We start from the raw sequence: 12,452 nt of genomic DNA on the forward strand, positions 1-12,452 counted from the left end.
AGGAGCGGGAGGAAGCCGTCGCGTCTGCTATGCCACCTGAACGTGAAAGCGGAGAAGGAGCACAGACCGCCAGCTCAATGAGAGCTGTTCACTGCTGCTGCAAACCCAACCCGGTGACACGCTGAAACAGATGCGGGACGACCGCACGGTGACTGGGAAGCGGATCCCAGCCCACCTCTAACCCAAGCCAAGTTGACCCCTCTCCCCACCTTCTTTTCAGGGAGGGCAAAAGGCAGGCATCTGGCCCCTGCTTAACAGCAGCAGGGGTTCCCACGTCTCCCGGGGAAGCGTCGGTGGGGGGTCTTGTTCATGGGTCCCAGCCGACACAGCCTTCCTAGGCAGGCAGGCAGGCAGCTCCAACTTCATCCCAGCTCCTGGGGCAGCAGAGACCGGGAACCTGCAGTTATGGGGCGAGGGGCAGGGGGGCAGGACAGAGGGGCTTGCACTGGACAGCTCCTTCGAGACCTAGTGCCTCCCGATCCCCAATTACAAGTTTAAAATGCAGGGGCACCTGGGTGGCTCAGTTGGTTAAGCGCCCAACTCTCGATCTCAGCTCAGGTCTTGATCTCAGGGTTGTGAGTTCAAGCCCCGAGCTGGGCTCCACGCTGGGCATGGAGCCTACTTAGAAAATAAATAAATAAAAATAAAATACAGACACAACAGGGAGGATTGGCGCGTTGATAGGCTCTACCTAAGAAGACGCTTGTGGGAGTCTTAGACTCCGGAGAATAGCCAGGCAACGAACAAAGATGCTGCCTAAGAAAGGAAACTGGGCACACAGAAGTGGAACCAATTTCACCAGTGGCCTTTGTAAGCTCTACTTCCAGCCTCCATGAATCCTCATTCCCAAAGAGCAGCCGCAGGTAAGTTTGTGTTTTAGGCCACCTTCAGGTGTCTGGGAACTGAGAAGGCAACGCTCCCTACTAGTTAGTACTAATGAGAGTTAATGACAAGTGGGCTGTTAGTCCCCAGGTAATGACAGGGTGTGGGTTCACAGGGCTCCTCCCGGATGTCTGCCTATGGGAAAACAGCCCAGGACCTTCTTTCTACGGTGGGGATCAGGCCGGTGCCCCATGTCTGTTATCCGGCTCACAGCCTCCAGGCTCGCAGCCAGGCCTGCTTTAGATTCTGCTCCTCAGACTGGCCTAGGCTGTCACACTTTGAGGAGGTGAAGCTCATTGTCTCTCTCATCAGGTGGATTCTACAGCATTTATTAAAAGGATTTACTGCATGCCAGGCCTTGTGCCAGCTACTGGGAAACGAAATGGAGTACGAGGAGCAAGCACCTCCCCATAGGAACTCATACCAGGCCCTAAAGTACTGCTGCGGAAGTGCAGACTTCATGCACAGGGATGAGGGAAGGAGGGGCTGCTGGGGCCCAGTGCCAGGGACAAAACCCAGAGCATTTCCAATACACCTGCAGGAACAGGTTAAAGAGTGTAACACAGGGGCACCTGGCTGGCTCAGTCAGGGGAGCGCATGACTCTTGGTCTTGGGGGTTGTGAGTTCGAGCCCCAAGCGGGGTGTCGAGATTACTTAAGTAAATAAAACTTAAAAAAAGTGTAACAGAAAAAGATCCCATTCACCGCAGTAATAACAAGACCTACAACATCTTAGAAATGAACCTAATGAGAAATGTGTAAGAGCCAAAACTTTAAAACTCTGGTGGACACACAAAGAAGACTAGAAGAGATGGAAAGATATACTTCCCATTTCCTGGATAGGAAGACTCCCTGTAAAGCTCTCATTCTCCCCCCAATAATCTATAAATTGCATGTGATTCCAATTGAAAAATCACAATATTTTTCACAGAATTTGACAAGTTGTTTATAAGCTTATTTGGAAAAGGAAATATAAAAGAAAAGCCAAAAAAAAAAAAAAGTGGAAAAAATGAGTTTTGGGTTTTTTTAACCCAACTGTTATATAAAAACTGCTGTAATTAAAACAATAAAGTACTGGGGCGCCTGGGTGGCTCAGCTGGTTAAGCTTCTGCCTTCAGCTCAGGTAATGATCCCAGGGTCCTGGGATTGAGCCCCATGTAAGGCTCCCTGCTCAGTGGGGAGTCTGCTTCTCCCTCAGCCCCTCCCCCCACCATGCTCCGTGCACATTCTCTCTCTCTCAAATAAATAAAATCTTAAAAAGAAAACAATAAAATACTGACACAGAATCAGACAATTCAATGGAACTGAAGAGAGGCTCTAGGATGCCCATGAATATGTATATATAAAATGCTTAAGGTAGAATTATAAACCATTTGGGAAACTATAAATAGTTGATAAACAGACTGGAAATAATAGGCTTTCTATCCAGGAAAAACTCAATCCCTATCAAATCATATACAAATATAAATCTTGAACAAATAGCCAAAAAATATATGTACAAATATGTCAATTACCACATCATTTATAATTACACAAAAATTGGAACTGTACATGTCCATCAATGGGAATCAGTTTAATTACAATAAACCTATAAAATGCAAGACTCTATAGCCCTTAAAAGGCTAAAATAGATGTGCTGACATGGAAAGATGCCCTCAACACATTAATGAGCAAATCAAAGAATACCCAAAATAAAGGATTGTACAAACACATTACTGCAGGAAAAGTAAGTTCATATACTCACTTTAAAGTCTGCAAAGAGGGGCGCCTGGGTGGCACAGTCGCTGGGGTCCTGGGATCGAGCCCCGCATCGGGCTCCCTGCTCAGCAGGAAGCCTGCTTCTCCCTCTCCCACTCCCCCTGCTTGTGTTCCCTCTCTCGCTGTGTCTCTCTGTCAAATAAATAAATAAAATCTTAAAAAAAAAGTAAATGCATGCGTGTGTGTGTATGTGTGAATATTTAAAAAAAAATAAAGTCTGCAAAGATATGTATAAATTGGTAATAGAGATTACACCAGGATGGAGAAGAAATAGCAATTTTCAGTTTCTAATTTTTCTAATTTATATACTTTTATATTTTTTGAGTTCGTGAAATGGGCATGTATTATTTTTATTTAAAGTCCAAAAATGTATTGCCCATTTGGGGAAAAGAAAGAATAATAATATTGCTAGTGGTTTCTAGGTTGAACTCAAAATCCACCATCTCTCTGTCCCTGGCCTTTACTACTGCTCTCCATGGAGTCAAGGTAAAGGGTAAGAAAATCTATCCCCCAATGTGCAGCACCTTCTCCCTCCAGTGTGACCCCTGGACCAAATAATTTCTCTGCTGGCTTCAACAAGTTCAGGCTGGGGTGCAGAGGGCTCCCCACCACACCAGACTCTGCTGAACCTGCAGAGGGGAAACTGTGCCTTCCCCGTTGGGATCATTGTTGCCCTATACCCTGAGCTCTGGGGGAATAAAGAAATGGATTTGCAGGGAAGCACTGGAGACTGTCTCCCAGAGATGCCCACGCTGTTTTTCCTGGTGCTATGAATCCCTCGCTCTTACCCTACTGTCCTGTCCATCCTAGCACACTCTTCACAGCCTCAGGGCAGCAGTTGGGCCTTATCTTCCAGAACTGCATCAAAGAAGCACAGAGCAAGACTTGAACCTGCAGCCTTGACCAGCTCAGCTAGGCCATGAGCTCTGGGTCAAAATTTTATCTCCCTCCCCCTGCCCCTTCCCCTTCACTGTTCTTAGCTTCTCATTTCCTCTGCTGCTAATGCATGAGGCTCTTCTCAATACTACTAAAACTTCTATATGGGCCTAGGATATTCTCTGGTCCTAGGCAGTAAATTCAAACTGATCTTGTTTAGGTTAAAAAAAAAAATTTTCCCCCCACAGGTCTGGCTGCTAAGCTGGTAAGCTAGTACTAGGTCCCTGCCCAGTGGTTTGGAGACAAAGCCCCTAAAAGTAACCAAGTGCCTTCTCTGGCCCGCCATTCTTTCACAGCTAGTGATTCCCCCTTGTTGGGAGGAGAGGGAGCTGGGCTGCACCAGGACATGGTACTCTCACATTGGGTGTGCCATCAGCATCTCCTCAAGAGCACGAGCAGACATGAAATAGCAAAACCTGCAAAAGAGGCCACAGGAGAACTTAGAGAAAAAGTCATATTTTTAAATGTGTCTGTGATGATTAAAAAAAAAAAAGTAGAAAAAGAAAAAATAGAGTGTCTTACAGATCCAACAGAGAATCTAGAAAAAGCACATACCAAATAAACCTAAGGAAAAGAAGACAATAAAGACTAAAGCAGCAATTCATGCTTTAGAAAACAGAAAGCTGGGGCTCCTGGCTGGCTCAGTCGGTTGAGTATGTGACTCTTGATCTCAGGGTCGTGAGTTCAAGCCCCACGTTGGGCATGGGGGAAAGAAAAAAGAAAAGAAAACAGAAAGCACAACTGACAAATCTATGTGCTTTTAAGTTACATAAAAAAAGAAATTAATGTACGATGTTAGAAATTAAGAAAGTGAAAAGAAATCACAGCTACTGAGGGAACTTAAGGGCAATAACCCTATACCCATGATGCTATTAAATTTGAAAAGAGATCACTTTCATAGAAAACACAAAGTAAATGTTTTGTAACAACAGCTACAGAAATTATAGGTCAATCTCCTTCACAAAAATAAATGCAAAACTCCCACGCTGACAAATCAAACAGCATGCTAAAAAAAAAAAAAAAAATACCCCATTACCAAGTATGGAATATTCAAGGAATGTAAAGATAGTGCAATATTAAGAAATGCATTAACACAATTCATCCTATTAACAGGCAAAGGAGAAATATTTCACCTTCAAACCATGTTAAATAGATGTGACAAAATGAAGCATCCACTACTAATAGGGAAAAACTTCTTAATAAAATGAAGCAAGAGGTGAATTCCCTAACATGACATAAAGACCCCAAACAATCAGCAATAGCACTAGAGACATTCATATTAGAGTGAAAGGGGGGGGGGCATCACTAAGGAGAACAATGGCCTCTGCTCACTAAATATTTGCCAAATGAATTTAACATGGAAGGACAGTCCTAGGAGAGAGGCGGTAGTCAACTGACAAGGGGATCGGCTCTGAAGTCAGCTCCACCTCCTGGAGAAATATCAGTCACACCACTGGCCTGAATCTCAGTTTTCTTATCTGAAAGGTGGGGGCTACTACCACCTGCCTCGAAGTTGTCACAAGAACTATGAAAACTTGGCCCCATGCACCACACACATGTTAAGTGCTCAAGCAACAATACTACAGCTAGTAATATGTAGGGTAAAGCGGGCGATACCACAGCAGGACTCCATTTTTATAAACAACAGAAAATTAGTAGTTCACTCTGGAACAACCTGAGGTTAGGGGCCCTGATCCCCATGCAGTTGAAAATCTGCACAGAGCTTCTGACTCCCCCAAAAGTGAACTACTAATAGCCTACCATTGGCAGGAAGCCTTACTGATAACAGAAACAGCTGATGACCACATATTTGATACATTATATGTATGACCTACTGTATCCTTACAAGACAGCTGAGAAAATGTTAAGAAAATCATAAGAAAAACACATGGACAGTACCATAATGTATTTACTGAAAAAAAAAATCCACATATAAGTGGACCCACACAGTTCAAACCCATGTTGTTCAAGGGTCAACTGTGTGCACAGAGTCAAGTGTGGAGGAACACTACTGAACAGTGGTTAACTGGGTTGTGAAATTATGGGCAAATTCCTCCCCTTCTGTCTATTTCTATTTTCTAATTTTTCCAAAGAACATGTATTATCTGTAAAATACAAAAAGAGACTAAAAAGCCAAAAAATGGTAACAGAGTTCTGGATTTAGCCAAGATCGAGGACTGGGCAAGGCTCATGGCCAAGGTGGCGGAGGAACTTCACAGGTGAGGGGGGAGCTGGTTGCCCAGGGGAGGGGCTTGCAGGCCTCCTGGGCCCTGTGTCCCCTCGGCAGTGAAACCCACTCAGCTTCAGGCACCCCCACACAGCGCGTAGCCCAGCTCCTGGCGGAGGATAAGCTGAAGCCCTCTGGGGCCGAAGCCAGCACACAGTACTGTACTATTGCATATCCTGACCTGACTTTGTGCAAATGACACAGAAATCCTGGATGATGGCAACGGGGTGAGAGTCCTCATTTCTTGAGCCAGGGGCTCGTTATGCAGATGTGTTTACTCTGTGAAAACTCACCCAGCTGCATAGAGTATGTGCCCTTTTGTGTGTATGCTATGTGTCAATAAAAAAAATTTTTTTTAATAATTAAAAACTCAGAGGAGAACACTCAGTTTCTGTCCTCTGCCACAGGGCTTCCCTCTTAAACTCTGGTTTTGATAAATATGAACTCGTGGACCAGTTTCATGGAACAGAACATTCAATCCGGTATTTTGCCTGACATGTCTTGCTGTCTTCATTTTTCCCGACTCTTTACTGATTCCTACTAAAATTATCAATGGACAAGAAAAAAATTCTGGGGCAGCCAGGGAGACACAGGAAAGCCAAACTGGATGAAGCAGCACACACCTGCATCACCTGAGTAGTCCTGAAAAATGCTAGCACCCAGGCTCTACTCCAGACAAATTACATCAGCCTCTCAGGGGCTGGGCCCCGGCACGGATATTTTCTTTCTTAAAAACTGCCCAGATGATTCTAGTATGCAGCGGCACGGAGCACCACTGAACTAGCTGAACCGGAGGGACTGGCCCCAGGCACTCTCTCAAGCAAGCTTCAGCATGCTTGTCCCGGTGGAGGCTGTGGGGGTGGCAGCAAGCGTTTAGGGCCGAAGTGCCCTGGCACCCTCCCAGGTCCTCCTCCACGTCCCATGACCCCCAGACCCCAGGCAGAGACCAGGGGGGACCCATGCCCCCACAGGAAGGAGGCAGCCTCTGGAAGGGTGGGAGAGGAGCTTCCCAAGGGCTGGACACAGAGCCCTGGGCGCTGGCTCCCAGCCAAGTGTTCAGAGTGCTCTGGACCACTTGCCAGTACAGCCCCAAAACATGTACCACTCCAACCACACAACCCCAGAGCTAAGCCCTAACTACTACTCAGGGTCCGAATGACACCACCGGGAACCCACAGCTGGAAACCAGGAAACCGAGGAAAAATAACAGTGAGAAGAAAGGCCACAGGGCAGAGGTCAGCGTATAGCTCAACCATCACATCAGGGAGCAGTGGCAGGGCCAGTGAGGCAGGGATGCCACACGGACCACCTGCCCAGAGTTTCCAACACTCATCTCTGGGACCCCATACCACCCTCATCTTGCATCCACTCTACCTAAATGTGTGAGAGGAACCCACAGGTCTGACCAAAGCAGATGGCTATCGTGTCCCAGCAGCCAGCCCCACAGCATCTTATAAGCTCCTAGATAACTGACATAAGGAGTCCCTGGCCTATACCCCACAAAGCAGTCCCCTCAAAGGCCCCCTCTGCTCAGTCTAGAACTTAGGGCTAAGCTCAAAGCACACGGGGTGAGAGTGGGCATAGGCTGAGGCCATGAACAGTGTTCTAGGATGGAGAACACAGCAGGAGAAGAGAAAGGGATGTGTTGCACCAGGAAAAACAGAATGGACATCTCTGGGGCACAGCCTCCCCCACTCCACTGAAAATCCATCTCTGTGTGCCCCCCACACAGCTCAGGGTGTAGGGTAACAACGATCCCACTTGGAAAGGCAGCCTCCCCTCTCTGGGTCCAGCAGAGCCTGGGGGTCAGAGGGTGCTCCCTGTACCCAGCTTGCACTTGTTCAAGCCAGTAGAGAAATGATTTGGCCCAGGGGACTTGGGCCTTGGCCCACACTCAAGGGAGAAGGTGGTGCAGAGAGAATCTGTCTGGGGATGCAGACAGGACTCTCAGCCCAGAACCCGTCCAGGGTCTCTGCCTCTGCTCTAGTTACTGGTCTCCCTATACCCTCCACCTTATGCAGAGGAACCAGCAGGAATCAGGGATGAAAACTTCCTAAGATATAGGACGGTGGATGGGCAGAAATAGCTCCTTCAGTAAACTCCATCTGTGTAGCAGGGCTGGGAACCAAGGCCCACAGGCTAAAAGAGCAGACTCTGGGGGAGGAGAACACTGAGGGGGAGGGGACGTGGGTGCCTGCTGCGGAAGAGGCAAAGCAGGAAAACTCAGTCAATAGGGCAGGGAGTTTAGGAGCTCACTGTCAGGGACAAGTTGCAAACCCTTTCAATGTCTTTGTTTCCTTCGCAAAGCCCATGAGGTTAGGATTACATGTGAAAAATGCTTGGAGGCGGGGTTGAGAAATCCAATTACTTAAGCACCAAGGGCACAAGAGTTCTAGGCCACAGAGGTAACCAGGATTTGCTCAGACCCTAATCTTACCGTCCTTGGGATGTTTGCCTCCTAAGGAATATTTCTACAGCAGGACAGTGTCACCTATGTCTTAGCCCCTGCCCTACTCTCCTCAAGGATGAGGCAGCTGCGGTAGTCGGAAATTGGTATTTTTATTTTTATTTTTTGTCTAGTCTTTAGCATCCTACATGAAAAGACCGAAGATCCTCAGCAGAAAAAAACAAGTTTTACAGAGTGTGTAGGGGGAAAGCGGGATAAAGTAGGAAGGAAAATGTCCAAACTATAGCCATCAAAAATACTGGGATGTTTGTCCTCACAGAAACTAGCGCAGAGTCTGGGATCAGCCCCCAGACGAGAAGAGCTGTATCTCTGAAGACTGAGAGCCGCCACATGGAAAAAGCTCAAAAGTCAAGGTACCCTGCCTGAGACAATGGAGCTTTAGCATCTTGTAGGGCCCAAGTCCACTCTGGCATCTACAGGAGACCTGGCCTCTCCCTAACTGTTCTCTTCCTCTAAGGCCCGCGGTACACACGTGCGCACACGCGTACACACACACACACACACACACTCCTGCCCCTGCAGGGGGCTCCACAGGCTCTGACTCCTCTCCATCAGAATCTGAGACTCACAGAGAAGAAAGGGCAAACTGCAGGCATCCTTATCTACAGAAGCTGAGAGGCAGGTAAGTCTGTCGAGGTCCTTGGAAAGAATCTCTGGGATAGTAAGATCTCTACTCTTCCACGCGTCCTCCAGATGGACGGTACAGAAGAGAGGGGAAGTCCTATCCAGAAAGGGGCAGGGGGAGGGGGTCAAAACAGAGACCCTCTGCTTTCCCAGAAGCAAAGTTCAAAAATAATGCAGTTGAAGACATGGCCCGTAAACTGTGGATCACCAGTCCACCGCAACTTCTAAAGCCATCCCAGCTCTTTGCACCTGCCACAACAAGCAAGAGCGTGTTCGCCGGACACGCCTCATCCAGTGGCTCCCAGACCGGTCTGGATGGTGCTGCGCTCCCAAGGTGAGCCATGCCTGGCACAAGCCACAAACTCCTTGTACAAACAAAGTAAGGCTATGTTTCCATCTGCAACATTTTGGGAATGAAGGGAAAAAAAAAAAGAAAACTGGCACTTTGCCACATTTCGGTTGAGAAAAACTAACTTTGGTAACCCCTTCATTTCACAAAGAAAACTAAAGTCCTGGAACATTAAGTGCCCCCACACCTAATGCACAGGAGCAGAGTGGGGAACAGAGAGGAGAAGAAACCAGACAATTGCACTTCCCAGCTTCCTCCTTTTAGCGGGTGGTCTCCATGGGAACCCTGAGGCAGGCCGGGCTGCAGGATCCACACACTCGAACTGAGTAGAAGGTGATTCAGGATTCAAGGTGGACTGCCAGGGCATGGTGTTTCTGTCCTGCTTTACCTGAATCTCAGACACACCACATCTATAACCAACAATTTTTCCTTTCAAAACTAAGCTTTCTTCCCAACTATTTCATTCCTGACCCTACTACCCTAATCTGCAAGCACCAGATTCCAGAAACACTTACTCAAAACAAGGCTGGCATGTGGATTCTTCCTGCGAAGTCCCTTGAGGTCCACTGAGCCAGTGATGAAAGCAAATATAAAGAGCTAGGAGCTAGGCACAGCTGGGGGCAAAGGGTTTGGTCTGCCACGTGCAAGTTCACAGCCCCAAACACAAAGATCAAAAGCCTTCGCTGCATAAAAAACAAAACTTGCCAGTGCTGGTTTTCCCAGTCTGAGTTAGGATTTTTGCTAATTTTGTCAATGTCTCTTGCTTTCTGTGGTACTGTGAAGAACAAATAAAGACTTATTTTTCAGGATCTAGTACTGTACCTGGAACATGGTAAATGCTCATAAATGTTGAAAGACAAAGGGAGAGGAAAAGGGGAGATAAAACAAGTAGGATCACAGTCCTGGATAGCATGATAATCAATAGATTTTTTTTTTAAAGATTTTATTTATTTATTCGACAGAGAGAGTGAGAGAGTACAAGCAGGGAGGAGGAGTAGAGGGAGAGAGAGAAGCAGGCTTCCCGCTGAGTAGGGAGCCTGATGCGGGGCTCGATCCCAAGACCCTGAGATCATGACCTGAGCGGAAGGCAGACACTTAACCATCTGAGCCACCCAGGCGCCCGATAATCAATAGATTTTCACCATCTGGGCCATGCTGGTCCCCTATTTGTCCCAAGGCTTCCTAAACTAACCCCCAAGGAAGCCACCTCCTTCTCAGAAGCTGCACACATGCTGGGAACAAGGGGGAGTCCTCAGCTGACTGCCAGATGCAAGAGTGTGAGAGGAAATGAGGCCAAAGGCCCAAGAGGTCAGGGTGGGAAAGAGAGCTGGGAGACCCGGAAGCTGAGCCAAACCAAAGCCCCTCCCCATGCTCCCTGCCCCCACCTCCACTGAGCCAAACCCCTTGCTACAGCCTCAGGGGTATGGGAGGGGACTTGGCAGGACCACAAAGATCATTTCTAGCAGCTGGGGGGAGCCCGGAGCCTAGGCCCCTCCTCAGCAAACCCAGCAAGTGGGCCACTGGAGCCCTCACTGTGATCCCTGCGGGCGGCTCCCGGGTCCCTGCACTGTGGCAGGCAGGAAGGCTCTGTCCCTTTGGCTCGCTCACATATCTATCCTGCACTGTCCTCTCAATGGTTCAGAAGGCACTGGGGTCACTAAGGAGGTGGGGCTGAGCTCTGGGACTCTAACTACTGTCCTTATCATGCATGGAGCGGGAGGAAGCACGAGCTCTCTCTAGCTCTCTCTCTCTTCTCTCTCTCAGCATTCCCAAAGTCAACTCTGTGTTTGGTTCCCTTCCTGCTCTAGCCTGACACGCTCACCTGCGTCCTTATCTCCCCAAGTTCACTGCTGCTTGAAAACTTACCTCAGAGCAAAAGAGTTTCTGCTAGACCCTCACCAAGGGCTGGAGAGTAGGAAGAACAGGCAAGGAAGAACTAGTAGGAGTCACCCACGGTGTGTGGATCACAGATCCTCGACAAAGGGGCATTTCTGCAGTGGTCCAAAGGAGAGACAGGAGGCAGAGATCCCGGGCACAGTCCCAAAATAGTTTCCAGACATCCTCAGCCAGTCAAGGATTCCCATGGGGCAGAGCGTGGGAGCAGCGTGGGAGCCCGAAAGCAGGGGTGGCCTGGAGCTCTCGGCACTGGGCACTCACTCCTGTCCAGGCTGCCAAGAAGGAGGCGGTGGCAACAGTGTGTGCTATGGCATGTTCCTTGGGCTATCATGAGTAGACACATAACACACTCGCCAGCAAAATGACAAATTGCGTTTGTCAAGCTCAGCTCTGTGCCTGTGCTAGGCATTACACACACCCTACGGCACGGATGTGCCTGAAACTCCGGCTGGACTGCACACAGCAGACGAGCGTATTCCCACTGCGTGCTGCACACCACTCACCCATGAGGTTTACCCGTCTTGCACCCATCCTGTGGGAACACAGACTGGGACAAGTGACGCCCCCTTGTCCCGTGTCCCAGAGTCTTGGCCTGATCTCAGAATGAGCTCACGCACCAGACACATCTTCCTACACCACAACCTGCTGAGGGAAGAGGATCTGGTAACACTGCCTCATCGGGGTATGTGGGACACGGCACCCGATTGGCCACCTAAGGAAACTCCATGTGAGGGAAAGGTGGCACCAGGAATGGGGGGGGGGGGCAGGCGGGGGCGGGGGAGGGTCAGATCTGAGCGCTTGTTGGCAATGCCCAAGCCGGGCCAAGAGGAGGCTAGGATTCTCAGACAGACAACTCAACAATAAAAACAAGCACAGACACAATCTCAGAACTTCAAAAACACAGCCGGCTCAGGCCCTACGCTGAGAAGGGGGAAGGAGGAAGATGTGCTTAGAAGGCTTCCTCTGCTTTTTCAAGGAGCCTCTGCCGCATGCCCACAACACCAAAGGTTGAGGCATCAGGCTGAGCGCTTCCGGCAGCACTGCAGGGCCAGCAGAACACAGGCAGGGAGAAACGGAGAACGGGCTTGGAAAGAACTGAAGAGAAGCCATCGCTAGGCAGGAGGGGGGTGCTTTGGGGAGTAAACAAACCTGCCAGCAGGCCTTCCTCCAGCAGAGAGGGAAGCTCTGGCTGACAAGGCCGGAAACACAGAGAGGGAGGGAGCTGCCTCTGCCCTGAGCCCATCTGTCCTCATCCCCTTGTCCTGTTCTCCCCAGGGTGGGGGGCAGAACAGGTGCACTGCATGATCTCCATGC

At 48.9% G+C, this 12,452-nt stretch overlaps 1 protein-coding gene across 3 annotated transcripts in view; it reads right to left on the reverse strand.

The window, feature by feature from the left end:
* Positions 1–12,452, reverse strand: part of TET3 (tet methylcytosine dioxygenase 3) — a 97,922-nt gene that overhangs the window by 67,337 nt on the left and 18,133 nt on the right. Inside the window, exon 1 of one of the 3 annotated variants that reach the window (XM_035001282.1) lies at positions 2,626–2,659. The exons of the other annotated variants lie outside the window; for them this stretch is intronic. The gene's annotated coding sequence lies outside the window, so the exon portion shown is untranslated. Of the gene's footprint in view, positions 1–2,625; positions 2,660–12,452 lie in introns of those variants that run through there. 3 annotated transcript variants of the gene reach the window in all.

The sequence above is a fragment of the Mirounga leonina genome, unplaced genomic scaffold (assembly GCF_011800145.1).
Source record: "Mirounga leonina isolate KUSES-001 unplaced genomic scaffold, KU_Mleo_1.0 Mir_125, whole genome shotgun sequence".
NCBI classification, from domain to species: domain Eukaryota; kingdom Metazoa; phylum Chordata; class Mammalia; order Carnivora; family Phocidae; genus Mirounga; species Mirounga leonina.